The sequence below is a fragment of the Arvicanthis niloticus genome, chromosome 27 (genome assembly GCF_011762505.2).
Source record: "Arvicanthis niloticus isolate mArvNil1 chromosome 27, mArvNil1.pat.X, whole genome shotgun sequence".
In the NCBI taxonomy this organism is placed as follows: Eukaryota; Metazoa; Chordata; class Mammalia; order Rodentia; family Muridae; genus Arvicanthis; species Arvicanthis niloticus.
In genome coordinates, this window is record NC_133435.1 from 20,645,554 (window position 1) to 20,671,682 (window position 26,129).

Genomic DNA, 26,129 nt, shown 5'->3' on the forward strand with positions numbered 1-26,129 from the left:
CAGATGAAAGAACAAAAGGACAACTTGAGGATGTCAGTTCTGTTCTTTCATTCCATGGAAGGCCATCAGTCTTAGCAGCAACTGCCTTTACCTACTGAGGCATCTCGCCTATGTTGATTCTTAAATTCAAAATAGGGTCAATAGATAGTCTGCCAATGAGATGATGGTTCAACATATATGTTAATCAGCAACTCTCCTTGCTTGTTTTATGATTCTTAGATTGAGTCATGAACAATAAAAAAAGCCACACGCAAGCACTGAACACAGATGTCTTTAATTATATTTTATGATTGCTAAAAAGAGGAATAACTTTATTTTTATTGCTACTCCCTTCTTCTTTGGAGATTTATTTTTCATTGTTTTTCACGTATGAGTGTTTGTCTGCACGGGTGTCAATGCACCCTATGTGTGTCTCATGCTCATGGAAGCCAGAGGAGGTTGCCATATCCCTCAGAAGTGGAGAAATGGATGTCTGTGAGCCACCATGTAGAGTCTAGAAACTGAACTTGGGTCCTCCAGAAGAGCAACTAGTGCTCTTAACTGAGAAGCCAGGTCTCCAGTCGATGCTCCTTTTCTTGGAAACAATGGCATGAGATCCCTTTTCTCAAACTGAATCCTTTTAGTTTTGAATGCCTAAGGGAAAAAGATCTGCACAGATCAGTGGAACAGGCACAGAGAGGGGTTGGGAATACAGCGACATCCCCATCCACTGATACTTCTACTTGTAGGTGAGCATGCTAAGGCTCAGAACAACTGGGGATGTCACACTGCTAACACATGTAAATGCTCTAACAAGAACTCAAACCCTGAAATCAAACTCATCAGTCTTGGTTCTTGCTCATCTATTGAAAAGTTATTGAAGCCTTTAATTATCTATCTATCTATCTATCTATCTATCTATCTATCTATCTATCTATTATCTATCCATCCAGCATCTGTTATCTATCTTTGGTTTTAAGTTGCCACACAGATAGCTAGATGGTGAGTTCTTTAGAGAAAGAACAGCTACGAGGCAAAAACCTAACAAGGGATAAGATAATTCAAGGTTCTACAATGTGGTGGCCATGAGAATAAAGAGAGAAATGTGTCAAGAACACAGTTTTTAACCTGTGATAACCTCAGCTTGGCAGCTCACTCCCTTAATCCCAAAGCTTGGAAGGCAGAGGCAGGCAGACCTCTGAATTTAAAGCCCTTGTCCTGGAGTGAGCTAATCATAGGCTATAAGGAAACCATGTGTGAAAATAAAACAACAGAGCCTGGGGTTATTGGTGTCTGCTCTCTAGTGAGAGAGGAGACACACAGTGAGGGGTGATTTTAGTGAGGGAAGCTATGGAGAGGGAGGCAGGTTGTGCAGTGTGGCTGACATCTAGTTTCCTGCAAAGCTGGGCATACAGATACCAGAAAGGCACACACCATAACTTAACGCCCTTTATGAAAACTCACATATAACTTAGGACAGATTTGCTGAGCAGATACCTAAACTGGCTTGGGACTGAAGCCACAGGCGTAGATGAAATTTACAGAGGAAGGAAAAGCTGTGAAAAAAAATAAGGCAGATGCAGAATTCAAATCAGGAACATAGGAAGAAAACCACTGACTGCTGCAGAGGAGACAGAGAAGGAATCCCTGAACACAAATAGAACCAGGGACAAAATCCCTCATCAAAAGGCAGAATCATGGCAAGGAGCCTGACTTGAGAGAACAGCATGAATGGAGAAAACAGAAGGTAAGTACAAAGACAAAACCGGCTGAGACTCGTTACTGAGCTGGCCATCCTCCCCAACCTTCTTCAGGTAGAATTGAACACTGGACTTCAAAGCATGAAGGCATAAGAGGGAATTGAGGAAGCATAGGCCGAATGCAGTTTTGCAGCACAGAGGATAGTGCATGGCTAAGTTGAGTGTTTGGTGTTTTAGTGCAACAGAGGCCAGAACATTAATTGCACACGGAGGAAAAGCATCATCTCAAGTGTGGGGGTTTAATGTGTGAATCGAGTCTTAGTGCTGTCTTCAAAAACATTTTGTTTAAAAGTTCCATAAACACCAGTGGCTCAGGAAATGCCTTAGCAAAGATTCATTGACAAAATGACAGCTATTTTACAAAGTTCCCATGGCTTTAAATGTTTATCACTCCTTGTGTAAGAGAGACTTCTGGAATAGACTCTTGACCCCTTCCTTGGAGGAGAGAGAGAGAGAGAACCCTTCTTTCCCCTGGGGATTTTCAGGGAATAGAGGACATGTCTGACTTCTTACTCGGAGTGGAGGAAGTTGTGCTGTTTTTTCCTGCCGTGTGAATGTATCCCTCAGATAGTTGGTCTCTGTGATGGATGGGGATGGTAAGAGAGAGAGAGAGAGAGAGAGAGAGAGAGAGAGAGAGAGAGAGAGAGAGAGAGAGAGAGAGAGAGAATAGAAATACTGTATCTAAGTGAGTCACATGGCTACAGACTTTGCTCCTTGTTCCACCGTGGGTTTTTTTTTTTTTTTTTTGAAGGACTTGTTCATTTCAACTATTTCTTCAACATAACCAAATCAGCAAAAATACTATGTGAAAGAACACACTGATCTAAATTTTATTCCCAACAGGGCATGAAACAATATATAGTATAGTAACAGGAAATGTGTTCTGTTGTCTATAGACAGGCAGACAGGCAGAGAACAGAACAACACACAGCTCTGTTCTACTTTGTTGTTCTCCAAAGTGATACAAAGTAAAAAATGATACAAAGTAAAATGACACAAAGTTTCCCACCATGTCTACCACAATGTAAACAAAACAAAACAAAAATCCCCAAAAGCCAGGCAGCATCTAGGTCCCCAGTCTATAATTCTGCTTTTAAATTCTTAATTACAGATTTTGTGGTGCCTTTTCTTCACGGAAGGTTTAAAATTCCAATTTACTGCTGGCTAATAGCAGTTTTATGAGTTTACAGCAAAATAGTAATGGGATATTGGCATTTCAGTGTGAATCCCACATAATGAAATACACAGTGAACCACAGGAGTGTTGGGGCTGTCTTATTTGTTGATACCTTTAAAGGCTTGAATTGCATATTTGTTCAACAGATGTTTCTTGCATAACCACAAAATGAACCATGATCTTTGACCACATCACCTCTTAAATTATCTAAAATCCCTTACTTATATTACACCAAGGCCAGTCTACAAGGATGCACTTAAGTTAACTTAAGCAGTTTTCCTGAAGGGTTGTAACTCAATGCAGATTTTTATGAGAACATAACAGTGATTTCTTCCCTGTTTAACACCTTCAGAAACAGAGCACTGAGTATGACTTTTTTTTTTGAAATATAAGTCTTGTTCCCTGAATTCTAGTTTGGAAGGAGACAGATCCTAACATTTCTAGAGAACCCTAAGTTTATGCTAGAAAAGACTGTGTTAAGATGTTACCTACATACAAAGAAGCTTTAGTTTACTTAAAGTGGCTTCTTTCCTTTCTAGTTTAAAAACTGGTCAGTCTAAATCAAATCCTCCCAGGTACATATTTATTCACAATTGCTTTGGGTTTTTAGGATTCTTGCCCTGTGGCACTGAAGTCCTGGTTGCCAAACGAATGCCATCTTGTATGACAATTTTTCTATGAAGGTATGAATGTGAAAATTAAATGTCAAAGAAAATGAACCCATGATAGAAAGTCATATTTTCTAATGTTGAAAGCCTATGTTTTGACTGGAATAGGATTTTCTTACAAGAGAAGTCTTTCTATTGTCAGACAGCATTAGGAAGCAAAAGCATGCAAAGATTCTGGATAGTTCTGAACACATGCAGATCTGAAGTCACTGTTACAACCAAGGAGCTTTCCCCGGGAATGGAATGGAGTGGGGGATGCAAGAATTAGCCATCAACATGGTTCTGAAGGAAGTATAACCAAGTAAGTGGCAAGGACTCAGTTTAACATTGAGTTAACAACTGTCATGCATTCATAAAGCTTCTTTGTCTGCCAATGGCTCTGCTTATTTGTCTGGGGATGTGTGTGTGTACATGTGTGTGTATGTGGTATTTGTGTATGTATGTGTGTGTATATATGTGTTTATATGTGTGCATATGTGTGCATGTGTGCATGTGTGAGCGCTCTTGTGTATGTGTGTGTGTAAAAAACTGGATTCATGAAAGTGACTATGATCATTCTCAATATCATTGAGAATTCAGTGACTCAGTTTTGTTCTAGAATTTAACATGAAAATCTTTGAAGATAAGACAACCGATATTGTCATATATCCAACACATATGGCTTGTAAACTTATTTTATGCCATTTTTCAGTTTAATAGAATTTAAAAATAAGTTAGAATTTGCTCAAGAAACCCAAAGCATTATCCACACAATTAGCCTGCATTAACTACTTCTTTCCCCTTAAACTATGGTCTCCACACAGAATAGCACACACTAAGAGCATTTTTTGTCCTTAGGCTTCTCTACAAATTATCATTATGCTCTTCCCAGCTACACATGCATGCCAACAGCACGCCTATGAATGAGTCTGAGTAACACAATTGAGCTTGAGTAATATTAAGCCCATTGCTTGGGATTAATTACTCATGGATTTCTTGACACATACCTCTAGGAACTTTATAGGAAGGAAACCAAACGGTGCTTTTTGTTTCAGATTCAGAGATGTGGTATGTATTCCAGACCAGCCTCCATGGCAACCTCTACTACAAACCATAACTAAGAACTTGGGCTTGAGCCAAACATTTCCCGAGCACCCAAAATAGATGTCACTGTGCCTGTGCCCTTTTCTCAGAACAGAAACACACCGCCTCTTATTCCATCCATACTTTTATAAGTTTGCTTGTTCTATTTTGTTCTCTTGGCCTGCATTAACCAATAACTAATAATTTTGTAAGAACAGTTGAGGTTGAAAAGAGCTATAGAGATATGCAAGCTGTCTTTATGATAACTGAAGAACTTATTATTTTGAATTAAGACTGAACATAGAAAGAAAAAACTAACAAAAATTAAAAGAAAATAATTCAAAAAGGTGTACTGATTAAGTGAACTTTCAAGAGAAGTAAAATCTTCAGACACAGTGTAGCATCACACTGCACAGGGCATCACACTGCACAGGGCATCACACTGCACAGGGCATCACACTGCACAGGGCAAAACACTGCACAGGACATCACACTGCACAGGGCATCACACTGCACAGGGTATCACACTGCACAGGGTATCACACTGCACAGGGCATCACACTGCACAGGGCATCACACTGCACAGAGCAAAACACTGCACAGGGCATCACACTGCACAGGGCATCGCACTGCACAGGGCATCACACTGCACAGGGCATCACACTGCACAGGGCAAAACACTGCGCAGGACAAAACACTGTACAGGGCATCACACTGCACAGGGCATCACACTGTACAGGGCATCACACTGCACAGGGCATCACACTGCACAGGGCATCACACTGCACAGGGCATCACACTGCACAGGGCATCACACTGTACAGGGCATCACACTGCATAGGGCATCACACTGTGCACAGCATCACTGAATTACTGAAAAGTGTGGTCATGTGTGTACATGTATGTTCATTAGCCTGTGTGTACATGCTAATGCTTATGATCTAGGAAACATAAGATTTGTTTTTTTACTTCCCTCCACAGAGACATACAGAAGATTTCCAAGAGGGAAATGTGTACTAATGGCTGATCCTTTCAAAAGCATATGGGAGTTTTAGAGGTCAATGTGAACATGTCAATTCTTAGAAGCCCATGTCTCCATTTCCTGTTTCTAGACCAGCAGCAGATATTTCAAGTTGACCGGCCAGGCCTCAGGGATAACAGTAGCACTTCAAATGAAAGGCTGTCACTGTCCTTTCCTTTGACCTTCTTTCTAGGTTGGATTGTTTCCAACATTTGGCTCTGGGAGAACCTGCATGGGTCAGTAACTAGAAACTAAGTGGCAAGTGTCAGACTTGTTGCTCCTTAAGGTGGAGAAGATTAAACTTTATAAACTTTATTTTATTTTTGTTATAGAGTTCCACTGACTTCAAACTTCCCATGTATGTGTGACCCTGAACTTCTGGTCCTTTTGCTACCCCTGCCAGAGAGCCAGGAATATAGCCTTTCACCCCAACACGGGATGTATGCAGCTTACGCAGGGATCATGTTTGGTAGGCAAGCACTGTAGCAATTGAGAGAAATTACTTTAAGTGAATTAACAAACTTACTGGGATTTGTTTAAAAAAAAAATGGCAGCAAAGAGAAGGAAGAGTTAAAATTACCAGTTAAGTAGAGATGCAAACTATTGGTAAACCCTTAATTTAGAAGTCTGTTTTTTCAGATTAAATCTTCTAAGCTCCGAGCCTGGGTGAATGTCCAGACATGCTACCTCCTCCTCTTCTTCTGGGAGGGGCTCTGTATTGATTCTATAGTTGAAGTTGAAGATGTGTTAGCCCCTCCCCCTCAGTTAAGGAAGTCGGCATATGCCACCTATACATCACATACAATAAAAGTCAAAGATCATACATGACTAGACGGGACAAGAACAAGGCTGAAGAACGCTTTTGGATAAATTGACAAAGATCATTTGGCCCCAGAAAACAAAACAATCCCGGCAGCTTCAACAACCAACAAACACAAAAACGTACGGCTAAAACCCAGACTAGTTTCAAGATTTCTATTTCCTCAAAGAAAGGAGATAAAGTAAAAGGATAAACGAAGATCAAATGCCCACAGAACACTTGTACTCAAAACAAACAGACCCTCAAGATTTCAATGAGAAAAAACAGTACCTTATAAGTAATTGGTCTTGTCTATACACAGCTGGTCCCAGAGTCGACTCCTTTAACTGTCTACTGCCTTCACTTTAAAGTTAATTCTGTTGGCAAGAAAGTACAGAGCTCGTCTGGAAAATATTGTTTGGACATAAACCGTTTCTTTCAAAGCACTGGTAGCTATATTTAAGTTTTCTTATAGACGGGACTATAAACTCTTCCTGCAGCTAATTTTCTTCCTCCTTCTTCCCCTCAGACTTAGTCAGTATCCTCCCATCCCATATATTGAAGAAAGAGACAGAGAAACGGGAGGGGGGTGGGGGGGGGGAGGACTTCTGCAAGGAAATATACCTTAAATAATGTAGTATTTGAGCATTTGGAAAAACAGCGGAGCACAAAGAAGATAAATGAACTGTAGCTCACCAGAACCCTGAAGCCCAGTGTTTTTCTTGTTCTGCTAATAAGGAAAGTGAAGTCCAGAGAAAGCAAAAAGTTTGAATTAAACACTGCAGTCAGGAAGCTCTGTTGTCCATGGCTTCACTAATAGGTAAGATTTTAAAACTACCAGTTCAGGGACAGCACAGCTCTGGGAAGAAATGATCTTGTTTTCCTGTGCATCATTATAAACCACACCTTGAGAGGCACTGGCAGTAGCAGGAAGACAGTTAGGATGTGAGAGCCATCTGTCTCAGAGACAGCTTCTTCCCTAGCTTCAAAACCCTTAATGCTGAAAGTTTCCCCCAAATTTCTGCTTTCTTTGTATACCTAGGGGATTATGTTTTTCCAAGAGAGTTTTATGATCCATAAGTCTTCCTTTTTTGATGGTTGATATTACCTTTAGCCCTTACAGAGCACACTCCAGGAAGGGACCCTCAAAGGAGAGGGGTTAGCTCTCATCTGGAATTTTTCTGCTCAGCATCAGAAAGAGAGATATAGTTCTTATGGTTCCTGATCTAGAAACATCTTGACTCCTTGTGTAGGTTCTATGTGTGTGCATGTCTGTAATGTGTGCACAGGTGTATGTGCATATATTGTCTGTGTGGAGGGCAAAAAAGCAACGAGGTGGCATTTCTCAGCTCTTTCTAGAAACAGCATCTGGCTTAGAGCTTTCTGACATGAACCAGTAAACTCCGGGGATAAATTCGTCTCTGTCTCCCCAATGCTGGGGTTACAGGCTCAAGAAAATTTTTCTATACCAATTGTTAAATCACTTTTACACTTCAATTGTATTCCCTTTACACAGTAACACTGAGTTGCACAAAAGCCCAACAACCCCCTATTTTTTGAGATAACCCAAAATACAAAAGGGGCCTCACTGAAATCACCCTAGTCATCATTATTTTCCCATCTGATTCTGATCTGAAACACAACAGCAAACCCTATCTGGCATCCTGAAATTCAAACATGACTGGAGCTGGCTATGGTGTCACTTGTCTATACCCCTGGCACTGGGGAAGCAGAGGCAGGAAGATCATGAGTTTGAAGATAATGAAATCATATCAAGAAACCACCACCAACAAAAGGAGAGACAAGCAAATGCTCAGGTAACTCAGGGACATCTTTAAATTGATACCTTTTTCTTTTCTCTCTCTTTTTAAGTGGGCCTGGGAGTTGTTACATAGGTCACATTAGCCTCACACTTAGAGCAGACCCTGGCCTCTGCTTCCCAAGCATGAAGGTTATAGGTATATGCCAACAGCTTGCCAACTATTACTCGTTCTCAAACTCTTCGTTGTAAAGTCACTTTGGTTTTCATGGTTCTTGTTTACTTTCAAGTCATCTGTTGTTGTATTGGATTTGGACAGAAAATAATGCCCGTGTGAACAATAACTATAAAAATGTAATGCTTCAGTGACGATTAAAATTTTTGAAACATATTTTTCAAAGTGACAAATGAACAGTTGTGCTAGCAATTTCTCCAAATTCTCCGTCCTTGAAAAATAAGAAATTGAAATTTCAACCATGAGCCTTGAGAAAGAAATCTTGGAAAAAATACACTGCATGATATTGTTGATGCAGTGGGAGAATTCCATTCTCCTTTCGTAATTCCTGATTATGTCTAATTAAGAACTATGCAAAGGTAAATTCCAAAGACATTATTACCACATGATTTACAGGCCAAGTAAGGAGTGCCCACCCCCCCCAACACACACATGTGTATGTATGTCTGTGCATAAGTATGTGTGCATGTATACACACACACACATACATATATATACACACGTATGTATATATACGTATATATACATATATATATGTATGTATATATAACACAACTAATATATATATAACACAACTAATATATATGTATATATGTATATATACATATATACATATATACATATATACATATATACATATATACATATATACATATATACATATATACATATATACATATATACATATATACATATATACATATATACATATATACATATATACATATATACATATATACATATATACATATATACATATATACATATATACATATATACATATATACATATATACATATATACATATATACATATATACATATATACATATATACATATACATATACATATACATATACATATACATATATATATATATATATGTTGTGTTTACCAGGGATATTCCTTCTTTTTTCTGTATTTCCTGAGCTTTGCTTGTCATGTTGACAGCTACCTTATGTCTGATAGAAGCAGCCAAAGGAAAGAGGAGTCAAACTGTGAGGGAAGTAGACTGTGAGGTGACATTTAGACCCGAGTGAAGTGAGGCCAAGTGAGGCAGGTGTTTCACATAGGGAAAGAAGGAACTGTGAAGAGAGGCTTGCACAGCAAGCCATTTAGAGCTGGAGTAGGCTGAGCCTCAGATGATGTAATAATAGATTGCACTGAATCCAAGAGACGGGAGCTCTCCAAGTAGGTTAGAGCAGGATGCTCAAGGGCCAAGTTTTGGTGACCAGAACAAGCAACAAGAAATTGGCTTTCGAGCCTACTCTTTCACTCATGGCGTGGGGAGGGAACATGGGCTGTCCATATGTAAATTCTGTACTATCTGAAATAGCTCAGGTCTCACCACCGTCTCTGACTTACTCCAGACTGTTCTGGAAGAGTTGCTAAACTTTGAAGTCCAGACACATGGTGCTGACTCTGTCATGTTCTTGCTGCAGAAGTGAGCCCTGGGGCAGGCTGTGTGCATAGGGGGAGCAGTGTGGACTCATCCACTCTCCATCTCTCAGTCATTGGGTTTACAGGGACACTAGAAGGAAGTGTACGCTTTGTGCTGCAGAGCTCTCAGCTGATGCCAAAGAAGGAGGCCTCAGAGCAACAGCTTCTCGGTCACAGTGCTCTAGGCTCGGGGGAGATCTCGTCCATTGGGGTCTCTCACACCTTAGACTGATGCATAGAACCTCACAAGCCTTGGCCTCCTCTGGTGAAGTCACACTTAGGCTTTCTCATTTCTGTCATTCCCCTCGGAGGACACACTGCCCCTCCAGAACTGCCCGTTTCTAATCTTTCTTTTCCCTGTTGCTTGGCATTCCACCTTCCTCTGCCTCAGACCTTCCAGTCCCCGTGATTCCCACAAAGTCTCTGCTTCGTTCCTTCGGCACAACCACATATCATGGACTCCTGAGGGATTCAGCATCTTCTCGTCTTTCTGAATTTCTCAACCTTCTGCTCCATGTTTCTGGAATAGTCCTTCCTCATGTTTCCCAGACCTTTTCACCGGTCAGGTTTCGTCTTGTGCATGACCTCCTCAGTGAAAAATGGCCGCTGTAGCTAACATCCTCCTCCTGTGTGGAGACTCCTCTTCCTGTTTCTATAGCTTCCTTTTTTTCATGGCATTACTACTCTCAGAAAAGATCTTTTGGTGCTTTTTGAACACACGTGTTCATTTGAGGATGATTGCTTTTCAGAAATGAGTTCAGAGTTATATTGGAATAGATAAGTAACAGCAGATCTGTTACTGTTAAAAATCACATTGCCAGTGCTGAGAACAGTATGATATAAAACAGATATTTGGAAAGTGTTTCTTTAATTCATTAGTAACGTTGCTTTCCTGGGATCCTGGGATCCTGCTCTTCCAATAGCAGATGCTCAAGAGCCTGAAGCATGGGACTATCCACACAACTCACTGCCCATCCTTCTGGGGCTCAGCCATGAGGAATCATGGGAGGTAAAGGAGAGTCCCACAGGGCTCTAGAAAGTTGCCTTCTCTACACCCTATAAGCCATCCATTCTGAACCTCTCGAACCTCAGCCAGGCCAGATAAAATCCTAACCTTGCCAGAATATCTTCTATGGATACACAGCGTACACCTAAGTAGACAATTGACTGTATTTTTTAGGATGTCTTCAAGCTCCAGGACATGCTCCCTGCATTGCCTGAGTTCTACAGCAGGTTCTGATACTGAAGCAGAAGGCATTCTGGGAACCACTCTATCCTGCCCTGGTGGTTTCAACCTGCTGCTGTTACCTGGCAACGCTTCAGGAGCAAAAGCAAAGTCCTTACACTTGAGCCACGTGTGTTCTAAGTGAAGAGGGAGGAGCTGCTGGAGCAGTGAGCTCACAGGTCGTTTAATCTCCCGTCTCAACTTGGATCCACATGGATTCCAAGCTTTCTGGTGAGCTGTAAATTACATTTCCTTTCCAGTCTCCTGTCCCACGGGCTTCCTAATTACCTCTTGTAGTGAGTCAGCTCCTCTGAGTCCTGGGTCTCAGGTTCATCGTGAGATGATGTCACTGGCTCAGAGCACCTGGACCTAGTCCCGTTAGAAGGGTACTTGTGTCATGGCCGTGCAGAGTGAGGATGACAATTTGCTGTGGGAAAATTACTTTCACCACGCACTGAACCTTCTCCCAGAGGCCTCAGGGAGGGGAAACGGCTTCCCTTACATCTGATGCCACTCAGGAAAATAACTTCATTTACTGTATAAAAACATTGTGTGTTCTTTTAGTGTGGTGTTTCTTGTGTATTACTATAAGTTTATAAATGGCATATATTTGTTCAGTGACTCAAAATGCATTTATGGATTCTCTCCTTGAACAAAGACCTGAACAGGTTTTGAAGTTAACAATTTTTCTTTCATATTTCATAACTAGTCATATTTTTCTCTGTTCAGATGACCATGCAAGTTCCTCCTTTCTTTCCTGGAATGCACTGATCTCAAATTTAAGGAACCTGTAGAAGGTTCTCTGTGCATGCCTGTGTGCACCTGTGTGTGTGTGCACGCGTGTGTCTGTGTGTGTGCGTGTGTGTGTATGTGTGTGAGCATGTACATGTATGTGAACATATGGATGTATGTTAGTGTGTTTGCATGTGTGTGAGCATGTGTGTAAGCATGTATGTCTATGAGTGTGTGTGTGTGTGTGTGCATGTATGCATGTGTGTGTACATGTATGCACATGTTAATTCTGCTCTCCTGGGAGGGGCTGCAGACAAGGAGTGAGTCTCCTACTCTGGTGACTTCTTGTAAACCAATTCCCTAATGAATAAAGAAACCAATCACTGGGCGAGTAGGAGGGACTTCTGGGTTGGAGAGGGGAAGAGAGAAAGAGGAGAAAGAGATGGTTGTTTTTGGACGGGATATGGAGAGAACAAGATGTAGCTACTAGTTTCTCCAGGTTTCAATGGTGGATCTGTCAGGATTCACCACCAGAGGATTTAGATTTAATTAGGCTTACAAGATTAGGATTCTAGTTGTTGCACCCAGCGATTGAGTTACTATTGTTTCTGAACTAAGTTTGTGTTGTGTTTTCCTTCATGCGGGGGCTCATCTGGGTTCCAGAGAGAAAGATATGGTGGCAAAGCATAGGTTTGCCTGATGTGCACTGCGAAGGCCATAGGGGTTTTGAAGCGTGGAGCTGGTGTGGTAGTGACCCTGCCAGTGGGAACTTAGCAAGCTGGGTGAAGATGTTTAGGGAACTCCGAGCCAGAGTCTCCACGAGATAAGAACAGACCGGCCATTGCCACTAGTGCATAGCCAGCCAGCCCAACAGGGCAGAGAGTAGCTGGGCATTGAGAACTTGCTGTTCTTTTTTAGTATTTCCCACAACAAATGTGTGCAAGTATGTGTACATGTATATGTGTCTGAGCGTGTATATTTGTGTACATGGATATGTGAGTGTGTGGTGATGTGCATGTGTGTGAGTGTGTATGCAAGTGTGTATGTGTATATGTGTGTATGTGTATATATATTTGCATACATGTACACACACATGCTTACATGCACACACATAGACACACATGCTCACACACATGCAAACACACTAACATACACCCACATGTTCACACACATGTACATGCTCACACACAAGTGAGTATGCATGTGCATGTGTATATATGTGTGTACATGAGTGTGCATGAGTGTGTGCATGTGTCTATAAATGTGTGTCTCTGCATGTAAGCATGTGTATATACATTATGCATATGTGTATATGTGCAAGTGTATGTGTGTGAGTGTGTGCATGTGTTTGTGAGTGTATGCAGGTGTGCATGAGTGTGTGCATGTGTATTTGCATGTGAGTGTGCATGCACACTAAACTTTAGAGGTGGGAACAGTTTGAGGACTGAAAGGGAGAGAATCAGTGTTAAAGAGTACATAGATGTGGCATGAAACAAGATTGGAAGTAGCCAGAGAAAACTTCTGTGAGGGATGAAATGAAAGTGCACTCTGAATGTAGGAGAGGATCAACATTCCAGGCAGGGTGTGGGGCACACTCGGGCCACTTTAAGTAGTTCCATAAAGCTGAAATATGGAATAAGTGATGCAATAATGCATACACTGAGAAAATGGACAAAAGCTACTTTTTAAAAACTTTACTGTTTCTTTTACTCTTTATTTATTTGACAGAGTCACATGTAGGCCAGGCTAGCCTCAAGATAGCTCAAAGGCTCTTGTGACTCTTCTGCCAAGGGCTGAGATTACAGACGTGCGATGCTGCAATTAAATCCAGGGTGTCAGGAACATGAGGCAAGAGCTTCAGCATCTGCCTGCATCTGCCTGCATCCTCTGCATCTCACTGCATATTCAGCACCCACTTCCCCCCAAAGCCAATGATAGTCTAGTGTTTTTTAAGGCATTAGAGGATTTTTACTCAAGGATATTTTATTTTTAAATGCTGAATGACAAATAATTCAGGAGGTGGAAATTTAAGAGGCAAGCTAGGACATTATCTCTACCCCACAGAGGAAACTTTGATAAACTGAAGCTAGGAGAGACAGAGTAACAGATAACAGCCTCAAAAGACATTTTGAATTTTCCTCAGGTAGAAAGGTGCTAGGAAGAGAAACACGTTCCAAAGCCCTCGTGGTTCATTACTGAATAATAAACCTAGTATCGAATGAGATGAAGGTAGTATTTAACAAATCCTTATTACAGAGGAGACATTTTTCACAAGTTGTCTTTGTGCACAGAAGAGAAGACAGGCAAACAACTTGAAAAGGAAAAAAAAAAACAGACTCTGAACTTACATTCATTTGACTGTAAATACATATGCAACTCATACATATACATCATATACATATAGATATAGATATACATATACACATACACACAACAACAACAACAACTAAGCAAAAAGAGGCTATGAATTTGAAAAAGAACAAGAGGGGTCAAGGGGAGGGGGAAAGATGTAATTATATCTCAAAAGGTGAAATAATTTTCAAAAGATCTTAGTTTTTACAGTAAATTGCCTGTCTCTCTGACATCAATTTTGAACATTTCCCCAAACTCAGACTGGTTGTTATTATCAGAGAGTAACTTGCAGAAGGCCTAAGGTCCCCCAAGCAGAGATGATCAGGTTTCCACAACATGACCTCGTTCAGACAGAGGTTCAATGCACAAACGACTGCAGTCGCAGTTTCTACACCGCAACTCCGTGTTTATCCGCCCTACAAAGCACAAACCCTTCATTGCATTCATCTTGGTAATCTAATTATTTCTTGAGCCCAGAGGCCTTCGCCACACACTCTAGCAGGACAGCGATGGAAGTGGAGTGAACGTGGCTTGGGCAGGCAGCCTAGTTCAGTCAAGTCAGATATTGTTTTGAGTTGCATGGAGTTTGAAGGATAATTCAGTTTCAATGAGTTGAGGAAGGCTAAGGTAAAAAATCTCAGACCTTGAAAATAGGAGGAGGCAGATATGGCCAAACAGGAGAAAATACTGAATTTTTTTCTTAAAGGTGAATGGGCATATTCCTTCTCTGGATTGTTTTAAGCCCACTGTGGGTGTTACAGGATATACTGTCCAAACCACCACTCAGGGAAAGTAAAAGGAGGGTCCACTGTTGATTACAGTGGGATCCAAGTAAAAGCCAGGGCTGTGATGGCAAATCTCTATTTAGGAGACAGACATGAAAGCTGACTTTCAGATGTCAGTTTCAATAATGATGTCGTGGACTTGGGATGTGGCGCAGTGGTAGAGTGCTTACCCACCAAACATGAGGGCCAGAGTTCAATTCCTACCACTGTATCCTCCTCCTCATCCTCATCATCATCATCACCACCATCACCACCACCACCATCATCATCACTACCTCCATCATCACCAACATCACCAACATCACCAACATCATGAGGTCATAGGATTTAGAGTAACTGGCATAAAAAGCAAGGCAAGTCAAAGTGGACGTTTGAAAATTCTCACACTAGTTGCTCACAAGTCTTTAGCAAAGGCCACAGCAGCCGAAGTACGTCATTCATTCCTTTAGTGTCATAATTTACTTCATTTAGAAATGACGATGGCTTCTTCATTACACTAGAATCCCAGAAAACAGGTTGGGATTCTTAGCTTTATCTGTTGATGGGAGATGGGACCAGACCAAGCAAGACCCCAGATGGCTGCTTCAGGTTATTTCTGGGAGTGTCTATGACAAAACTTTCAGCAAGTATTAGTAGTGTGCCAGCTGACGATGAGACATTTGTCTCCACCGCAGCGGGGACTGACCATGCTACTGGGAACAGGAAGCCATAAACGGAGTGCCGCTCCTGGCCTCTCTGCATTAGGGCATCCATCTTCTCCTTACCCCACACAATCTGCTGCTAGCTCCCAGACTCTGGACTCACACCAGGACATGTGCCAGCTTCCTGTTTCTTGGGCTTGAGGTCTGGGCTTGCACTTCCCTGAGCCTCCAGTGTGTAGGCAGCGAGTCATGGGGATTCTTAGCTTCCAAACTTGAGTGGACCATTCTTTAAAATAAATGTCTTTAAATAGGTCTGTGTGTCTATGCATCTCACACTGGTTCCTCTGAGGAACCCTAATACAAAGACATATATAGTGTCTACTGTCTCATAAAATATTTGAATAAACACTTGGGGTACAAGATATGAAGACAGTGATGGCAGAGTGGGTCCCTCAGAATACATTATCTAACACAAGCACAGGCTTACCTTTTCCAATGTGTTACCCACCAGTGAGTCAGAATTAACAAAACAAATTGATTGGAATGTCAGCATTGTCTTCTGCTACCATTCTTAAGATGAGAGCAAGCTTCCCTTGACAGGGTAGACAAGGGGAGGATGGGCAAGCACTCCCAGAGACAGAAAGCCTATCGGCCAAATTTAATTAGGTTTCTAGCCTTAGTTAAGTCAGCAGCTAGCAGCATGACCTTGGATAGAACACCACACTTCACAGGGGCTTAGTTTTGCTTGCACAAAATTCAGGGATTTAATAAGATTACTCCGAAGGTTCTCTCGGATGTGAAATTCGGCGATTCTCTGAAATAATTATCTCCCACATGTGTTAAATTTGCTTAAGGTTCATTTGTACTTGAAGATTGAGAATACTCTTGCTATATCACAAAGAAATTAGAGAAGCCAGTTATTGACAGAACGGCTCTGACGGTAACAGTAAGAATGATTGTTGAGGCTCCCAGGATTATAAACCTCAGCGAGTGGGGAGGCATTTCATCTTTTTAGTGTAAAATATGTCTATTAGAAGTTCTTAGGGGACAAAACAGCAGACATAAAATGCCAAACTTTATTGAGCTTAATAATTCTTAAGCATTAAATTTATGTGAAGTCCCCAAACACATGGAGGATGCTTTGGTGAGTTCATGCAGGAGAAAATATATTCCCCAGCAGGGTAAAGTTTCTTCCTTCACATTTCCAAGATAAAATGTTCTAGGAGAACAAAGGCAGCCTCTATGGGGTTTTCCATCTTTGGTAAGTTCTCTGACACATTTGTTGGTGAACTAGCATGGCTCAGAGCATTCGGAATAAGTTGCCCACCCTCGAGCAGTCCTTCAGCGCACCCAGCTGCCAGGAAGCTGCACTTCTCCCCAATATAATGTTGGCTCCTTTTCACTAGAGAAGTAACATATAAAAGTGTATTGCTGTATAATGTAAAAACTGTTTCCTCTCTTGCCCTCACCAATGTTATTATCAAAGATTAGCCTATGCCAACAAAGCATGACTTGTCCATGTATCTAATCTCCACTGATCTCTCTCCACATCCACACACACTTAACACACATATGCATACCTAGATATGTGGTTTTGAAAAAAATATTCTCTTCTTTAGACCCCCAAATTTTGGAAAATGGTTCAACTTAGGGTGTTTGAAGATCAGCAAAATCCCAAACAAGGTTTCTTTCAACAAAATCTCTGTGTCTACTATTTTAACTTATTGAACTTGTTTGTACAAATTATCAGATGGCCAAGAAAAATCAGTGCAGGGCTGGAAGAGGGAGACCCCAGAGGAAGAGCAACCAATCAGGCAACACACACAAGCTGGTCTGAGGCCGCCAGACATATACATAGCAGAGGACTGTCTGGTTTGACTTCAGTGAGAGAGGATGCACCTTACCCTCAAGAGAGACTTGAGGCCCCAGGGAGTGGGGAGGACTGGCAAGGGTGGGGAACATACTCCTGGAGATAGGAGGCAGGAGGAATGGGATGAAGAACTGTGGGAGGGTGTGCCAGGAGGGAAACAACTGCTGAATTGTAAAAAGTAAAAGTAATAAAATAATTAACTAATTAATTAAAAATATTAAAAATGAAAATAAAATTACTGATTTGAAAGAGAGGATGGATCACATGATGAGACTCATGTTAGCAATATGGGAGAAACCACTAGGCACCACGTGTGAGTTATCTCCTCTTATATCCATTTTTAGAAATCAGGTGTTCAAGAGTGACTTATTTGAATGTCTTGAGCATTACGTTTTATGTACACTTACGTCTGTTGAACAGGTAAAGAGTGTATTTTTCCCATAGACAAGTAGTAAAGATATCCCCCTCTTTTTTCATACATTGGACTCTACCATATCTAGTGTGCATTTCAATTACCAATGGCCATTTGTTATATATGTAGCATACATGAATACATTTGTAAGAATTACATAACAATCAGTACCAAAACCTTTGTTGAATTTGCAGCACAGAGGATTAATAGATGGTAACTTGTTTTATTTCAGCTTGATTCCGTGGACTCTGCAGAATTCTCTCCATGTAGACCAGTGATTTTAATTTCAGTCGACTCATTTTCCTGACTTGGATTTTCCCTTGGCTTTATAAAGGTCTGGAGTCTGCAGTTGCCTTCCTCGGTTATGTGGAGTGTCTTTCTTCAGCTGTGGAGCTCAGGGGTTTGAACTCACATTTCTTTCATTCCTACCTAATGATCAGCACTGGGTGCTTGTTAGGTGATTCAGATTTCTACCTTGTTTTCCCCCAATCTTAGATGTTTATCAGTCGGCCTTCTCTGTACCATGCTCCTGTGCTGCCCTCTCTGTACCACTCTGTGTTCTCTATACCCATGTTCTCATCTTTCTTCCTTTGCTTTAGGTGTCCCATTTTTTGAGGGTGCGTCTCTGGCTGTAGGATGTTTGCAAACTGCCAAGCCAATTCACCTCCAATTCATGCCCAGTTAACATGGCAGGGCCACTCACACTGTCTGCTTTCCCTGAGCTGCTGAGGCTAAATGTCACTGACATCCTCTCACCTTAGAAGACCTCTGCTTAGGTTTTATTCAGAGCAAAGATGATTCTTTAGCAGTTGGCACATTTCTTTAGCTACACACTGGGAATACCTCTCAATAATTTCAAGTTTAGGGCAATTTCCCCCTAAACATTTCAAAGAGCAAAGTTTAAAAATTATAATAATATGAGTGCTTCAGTCTCTTGTATACAAATGTATGCTGCAGTTCCCAGATCTCCTACCAGAGAATCCTTTACTAAACAAGGAGAGAAGACAGCTTGATCACAATCCTGTAAGAGCTACTCTCTGTCTGGCATCACACTGAACATGTTAACAGCTGATAGAAAAGACTTGCTGTTATAAAATATGTTTCTAAAATATAAATTATAAGACTTCTTGCGCTGGAGAGATTGTTCAATAGTTAGAGCACTGGCTGCTCTTCCAGAGGATCCAGGTTCAATTCCCAGCACCCACATGCAGTTCACAACTGACTGTAACTCTAGGTGCAGGTAACAGACATGCATATAGGCAAGATACTGGTGCAGAAAAAAATTAAGATAGAAATTTAAAAATAAAGAAAAAGAGAGAGCAGGGGGAGAGAGTGATTAAGGGAGGAAAGAAGGAAGGAAGAGAGGGAGGGAGGGAGGGAGGGAGGGAGGGAGGGACTTCTCACTCCATTTTCTTCAAATTCTAGCTCTTTCGTGGCACTCAAAACAGAAAAGAACAGACCCCATTTTTCTTCTCTGGCTACTCACGTTGCCTTTGTTGAGATTATTTTTATGCTGTATGGGACTCTTTGCTAAAATACACAGGAATTTTTTTTGCCTAGAAACAAATGTCTTCTTCCCCAGAAATTCCAGCTACACTGCAGACTTTCTGGATTGGACAAAAGGAGGCAAAGCTCTCCCATGGCCTGGTTGGTTTAAACACACACTGGGGCTGGTGTAGCATGGGTGGGAAATGATCAGTGAGGATCTGGATAGTAAGAGATCTTTGAGGATTATAAGTGAGGAGCTGGGAATTTTCTTCAGGAGTAGATGGCTTGCCCAGCCAGCACAAGGCCTGGGTCCTGTTCCCAGAATCAGGGATGGAACTTAACTTACAAAAAGACAATCACAGCAAGAGAAGATCCACCCTGTCAAAGAGAATGGCTAGTGTCAAATGCTTGCACCCTGTGAGCACTCACTCACAGGTGCTCCCTGAGCACTCACTCACAGGTGCTCCCTGAGCACTCACTCACAGGTGCCCCCTGAGCACTCACTCACAGGTGCCCCCTGAGCACTCACTCACAGGTGCCCCCTGAGCACTCACTCACAGGTGCCCCCTGAGCACTCACTCACAGGTGCCCCCTGAGCACTCACTCACAGGTGCCCCCTGAGCACTCACTCACAGGTGCCTCCTGAGCACTCACTCACAGGTGCCCCCTGAGCACTCACTCACAGGTACCCCCTGAGCACTCACTCACAGGTGCTTTTCTTTCTAGAGAGTCATTATTCAGAGAGAACAAAAGTAAGAAAGCATTCTTGATTTCTCCTCACCATTTACTGCTTTCTAAAAGGTTCCACAAAGGCTGGGGAAAGAGGGACCTCCTCCTCATTTCTGTCGACAGCTCTGCCCTAAAATAGAAACCCTCAGATCTTGCTTTTCAATCAATAATGGGCTTCATAGCTAAAAGAGGCGCACCAAGCCAGCACTTCATCTACTTAATGATTGTCAATAGGGGTTTTCCCTACAAAGACTGAAGAGTTCACCAAGCACACTCCACCACACCATTGCCCCTTTATAGCCTGGGAATGCATGCCACTGATTGCCAGGGTCCTTCCTCCTTTAACCCACTGACTGCCAGGAAAAAGCTAAAGTGTGCATCCCCAGCCCTGAACCACGGGACACAGATGGTGGATTCAGAATCTCCTTGAGAAGTGAATTCAAACTACAGCGAGAAGCAGAGACATGGAGAAGTGAGCATGTGACCTAGAGATTTCCTCATGGTGAGGAAAGGAACAGCTGGCAGTGGTGGTAGTAAACTGTGTGGCATTTGGGGAGATGGAAAATGCTGAATCCTGGACTTCCTGTTTAATTTGTGAGTCGTTTCATCACAATTCTCCAAACTTACTGGGAATAAAAACTTCACATTACCAGATAGAGTGTGATTCGCACACTAATATGGACAATTCAGACGGCTGCTTCTCTCAGTCGCAGGTGAAATGTTATTATAAATACCAGGCCTGCTAACTGCTCTGTTTACATTTCATAAATGTGTTAGATATGGGAAAATTCTTATGTCTGGCAAGAAGGTCTAAATTGATAATTTTTTAGATAGCACTTTAGTAAAACGCACCACAGAGTTATGGACATTTAAAGGCCATTTCAGCACCACCAGCAATATTTCAGATGTGTAAGAGAGAAGTATTTGAAACATGCTTAACCTCCCAAACAAGGAAATAAACTAGCCCCAAGGCCACGAGGCAAGTGATCGGACAATCTGGATGCCTCTTCTGCCTTTGAGAACTCCAGATCCTCTATCCTCTTCCCACTGTGGCTAATTCAGGGCCTGTCACTTAAGCCTGCTCTCTGACACAGCTCTATCCACCTGTGTCTCCCACCCCCACCCCCATGCCCACCCCGGGACCTGTGCCCTGCCTAAGGGGCTGTGGCTTTGCTGATGGGCAATCAAGTGGATCTAATGTCTTTGCTCTAAGATGCCAAACCAACAAGTTTTATCACCTGGAAAATACAAAAAAACCAGCAGATTATGCAAGTGTCCCCGGTACCCTAGTTAATCATCCTTACAAATACCATCAAATGGGATAGCAGCCTGGCTTGCCACATTCAGCTTTTTGCATAATTTAAGAAAACAATAGCTCGGTGGATGTAGCAGAATGCCCACGGTGTACTGACGCGCTCTCCGCATTGCACACTTGTGTGTTGTACAGCAACACCAAATCATTCTACTGGGTAAACAGTAAGTTGCTATAAAAGGCAAGGATTTGAGTGCATATGCATTTAAAATATTGATATAATGTCTGGAAGATGCAAAAACTGAGCATTAAAATGCTTTTATTTTAAATATTAACAGGGAATTCAGTGGCTTCAATGAAGACTTAAGTTATTCTGTCATTAAATTTTAAGTATGAATCAAAACAAACAAAAAACAGAAATCCTCTATGCTTTGGACTTTGACATACAGGATTTCTGTACTTTTTTTTTTTTTTTTTTTTTTTTTTAAGAAATATGAACCTCCTGATTGTCACAGTGCCACAATGACAGAGTAAATCTCTTACTTGCAGGCACACATGGGTTCTTTACATTGCTCCTTACGAACCCGTATCCCTAGCTCCCAGGGAAGGGGCTCTGATCATGAATGAGGAAGCAGAGCCTGGTGTGTAAAGTTCAGACTTTGGAACAGGGCAAACACAAAGAATCCAGCTCATTATCCATGAACTCTAGGATTTTGGGCAAATTTGTTTTAATCTTTGGATTTCATCATTTCCTTCATTTTACAACTGGTGGTAACATCTATCTTATAGATATGTCCTAAGAAATAAGTTGAATAAAATACACAAAATTGTAATCACAGTCACCTTTAAGATGCAACACTTCTATTCTTAAGGACAATGTTATTCGTTCTTAAGAATAGCAGATAGCATTATGGTAATTGAGAGTAGAATACACATGTGGGAAGCTGACATCAGGCCATACGTTTGTCTTTCCTGGATCTTTCTTTTGACCACATTGTTTCCTTTTCATTCTCAAACATAAAGTTTGAGATGTGATGTCTATCTGATATCCCATGGGCTTGAGACAAATGCTCAAACCATGTCAAATGCATTTAAATGATATGGCATACTACCTATTCTTTAATGAAAGTGGATTGAAACTTCTTAATGAAACCAAAGATTTTATTGCATATGGTTAAGTGTTTGGATCTGGTTTGGAGCAATCGTCTTTTCTTAAAGAATCTTCTCTTCCAACCCCTCCTGAACTCAAGCTAAATCTTGAAAGATGTGTCTATGAATAGGACGTATTTATCTGTACTAGCTGTGAAACGTTGCCATGGCCAGCGGCCAACTGGCCCTGGACTTGAAAAGACAATATAAGGGCTGAGAGACATAAACAGGGGCTGTGGAAACAAAAAATAGCACTTGTTGATCATAATACAGGGGTTACTATGGACTGCACGTCCCTTCTCTCTTCAAACACCTTAAAAGCAGGCACTTGTTTAAGGAAAGAATAGCCTGCTCCAGAAGGTTTAAATTCTGAAATGCTGAGTGAGGTAAAATGACCTTTTACACAGAGAGTTGTCATGACTAATGACTGCCCATTGCATATTTGAACATAACTAGTCTCTTGTCTTTTTACACCACTGAGAAACAGTAAATGTTGTCAATAATGAAGACTCCCCACACCTAACCTGACTGCCCAGGGGCTGTATGTATTGAAGCATCACATTGCACACCTTTGTGTGTGATCATAAATAACAGAAATGCAAGGCAGTTTCTGCTTGCCTATTGGGACTTCCGTGCCAACCTCCACTCACCTACTGAGACTTCTGCTCCTTTGCCATTGGATCATTTTTCATTTCTTCCTCTCACTGTCACCTTCTCTCGATCCCAACTCACAGCTTAGCAAAACAACAGAAGAATTCATTCCCATAAATGAAGGGCCAATCCAATATAGACCCACAGGCTCCCGGGTGGCCTGTCCCCTTTTATGTGGATACAAGTGATTGGTTGAGGAGAAATGAGGCTGGGAGAGTAGACTGTTCCCAGCTACTTAAGGTGTCAGCCCAGCAGAGGCTAAGGAGAAGACATTTCAAAGCCCGGAGACTCTCTTTCTAGGGGTGTCTTCATTGTACTGATAAGAGCGGGGTGTATATTTCTTTACCTTTGGTGTAACATTGGGGGGGGGGGCTAATGAATGAGGAAGCTCCAAGTCTCCACAGTGTTTGTGATCTGCAGCCTACTAAGAAAGGCTCCGCAGCAGCCATGAGCACAAGGACTTGCCTCTGCTGAAGAACCAGGCCACTTTCCTCATTCCTTCAGTGCAGAGGTCTTCTCACTTTTTGTTTCCATTTTTTTTCTTAATTATGGATAAGTTGTATAGAGTAAGACTAACTTAAACAGGAAATGAACAGCCAAGAAGTAAGTCAGAGAACAATCAGGACACTGCAGATACACACGTTTCTAAGTTGGAAGACAAGACATGTATATGACAGGGTTGGACTGTTCAGTCTGTGAGCTGCTTGGAGGAGCGTGTAGGAATGGCTAAAGAGATGGAGCCCTGCCCCCACCCCCTTCAAGCTCTGAGCTTCTCAGCTCTAGGGCTTTCTGTTCTCCTTGAATTCTTTGTAATGTAACAAAGATGCTAATATATATATATATATATATATATATATATATATATATATTGCTCTGGCTTTTAGAGCTATAGTAAAATCCATACATTTTTGAACACTGCAAATACTTTTAATATGAAGACTAGAAACCATTCCTAACCTCGGTAAATTTAAAACAAATCCAGAAATAGTTCGATATGAGTAAAATATTCATTAGTTTTAAATCTAATGTGAAAAATAAATGAAATGTAAGTGAAATGAAAATTTAAAAGGAAAAAAAGATAGCAATTTTCATCCAAACAGCAACCATGGTGATGATTTAACAACCCCAAGCCCTGTTCCAGAGGTAAGTCTCACAGAGATTTTGGACTTACTCCTGTTTGGAAGTAGATCACTCCAATAACATGAAGTGGCATCTCTGTCACTATATGAAATGTCTAATGTCACAGTAAAATAAAAACGCATGTAAAAATACTGTTTTTCTTGACATCTGGAATTTTGTTTCCATTATAGTGGAACAGAATGATATTTCATACAATTGAAACGTTTACCAACAAGGAGTATAAAATTAAATTTATAGTTTAATCATATAGAGTGTCTCCCAAATGTTGTATCTAAACTCATAGACCTCAGATTGCTCCGTTCAGGGTGAGCTTTCATTGCAGACTGTACAGAGAACGAAATTCCAAACCAGAGAAATTTGACTCTATATCAGTTCATCCAAGGTTTAAGTTTTGTTATTTATTTTTTTGGATTAAGATCAGATGCCTTCTTCATCAGCAAAACACTGTGACATTTTATTTAGAAATTGAATTCAATTAAATGTGTCATCATGTAAGTCAGTAAATCCAACTTTTTCAGAAGAAATAAGGAAGTTTATTTTAGCTTGAGCCAGTGAAGCCAAAACTCCCCCAGCAACGTGGAACCAAGCTCTCAGGGCTCTGAACCAATCTACAGATGTGGCCTCATCTTTTTCAGTTACCTGTCTGTTTCAAGAGTATAGGCCTTGCCATGGAGGTGGATGGCAGTCTGTGGCACCCTGAGTGGCCCATTGTAGTAATATGTCAGGATCCAGAAAATACTTTACCCCTCATCTCAAGGGCTCAGAAATGTTGTTATAAAAGTTTCATGCAGGGGTTACGGATTTAGTTCAGTATTACTGCAAGGCCCTGGTTTCTGTCCTCAGCTCTAAAAAAAAAAAAAGTTTCATGCTAACAGTTGACCTCTCGTCTATTCCTCATCTGTCTTCCATCTTCCCTTATCCATTTCCACAGCTATGGCCCTGCCTCACCGGTTCTTCCCCTCCCTCCTGGGCAGCATTAACTGCTTCCTAACCTGCCTTTATCGGTCAGCCTCAGCTCTGCAGACACAGAAATTGTGTTTACGTGCAGTTCTGATCATGCAGCATTATGCAGACACCTGTCAGAGTCACCACAGCACAGATTTCAAACTCCTTTATACTCTGTATGAAGTCTTTTCCAGCCTGTCTCTTACCTCTGCAATCGTCCTTCCTATTGCTGTAACTAACTGCCTGAAAGGATGAGCTTAAGAAGAGAAAAGGAGTCGGTTGACTAATTGTCAGTCCAGGGCAGTTGGCTTCATGGCTTCTGACCAGGTCCATACTGGAGGAAGTTTCTCACTTCAACTCAGCTAGGAAACAGAAACGGATGGGAAGCAGACAGGAGCGTAGGGACCAATTCTTTACCACGCAGGCCTTTGAGAAACATTGTATCCAAACCATAGCTATCTCTTTGTGTTCTAGCCAGCAATCAAGTTTCTCAAACTGAAGAATCACCAGTTGACACTGTGTTTCCTTTTGCTGCAATGTTATCCCCAAAGTTTCTTGCAAAAACTCTGCTTATGTTTGAGGAGCAGGTCAAATGCCATTTTCTCCATTTAATCTTCCCTGGCTCTTATGGGGGAAAATTATTTTCCCTGTCTCTCTTCCTAACATTTGATTATATCTTTCCCCTATCATCCTTATTAACCTCTTGGAGTTACTTGTGAATGACCACTCTGTGTGATTCTTATGCAAGAGCTCACGTGATATGCAATCTGAGACTAAGATGAACATTTTACCAGCAACACCAAGTCAAAGCAAGATTCCCACGGTGGTGTCTTGTATTTGCCTTCCCTGAGCCTCCAAC

The 26,129-nt window shown here is 41.4% G+C and overlaps 1 protein-coding gene across 3 annotated transcripts in view; it reads right to left on the reverse strand.

The window, feature by feature from the left end:
* The window catches only part of Arhgap24 (Rho GTPase activating protein 24), a 375,083-nt gene that overhangs the window by 139,948 nt on the left and 209,006 nt on the right, over positions 1-26,129 (reverse strand). Inside the window, exon 1 of one of the 3 annotated variants that reach the window (XM_076926343.1) lies at positions 6,757-7,001. The exons of the other annotated variants lie outside the window; for them this stretch is intronic. The gene's annotated coding sequence lies outside the window, so the exon portion shown is untranslated. Of the gene's footprint in view, positions 1-6,756; positions 7,002-26,129 lie in introns of those variants that run through there. 3 annotated transcript variants of the gene reach the window in all.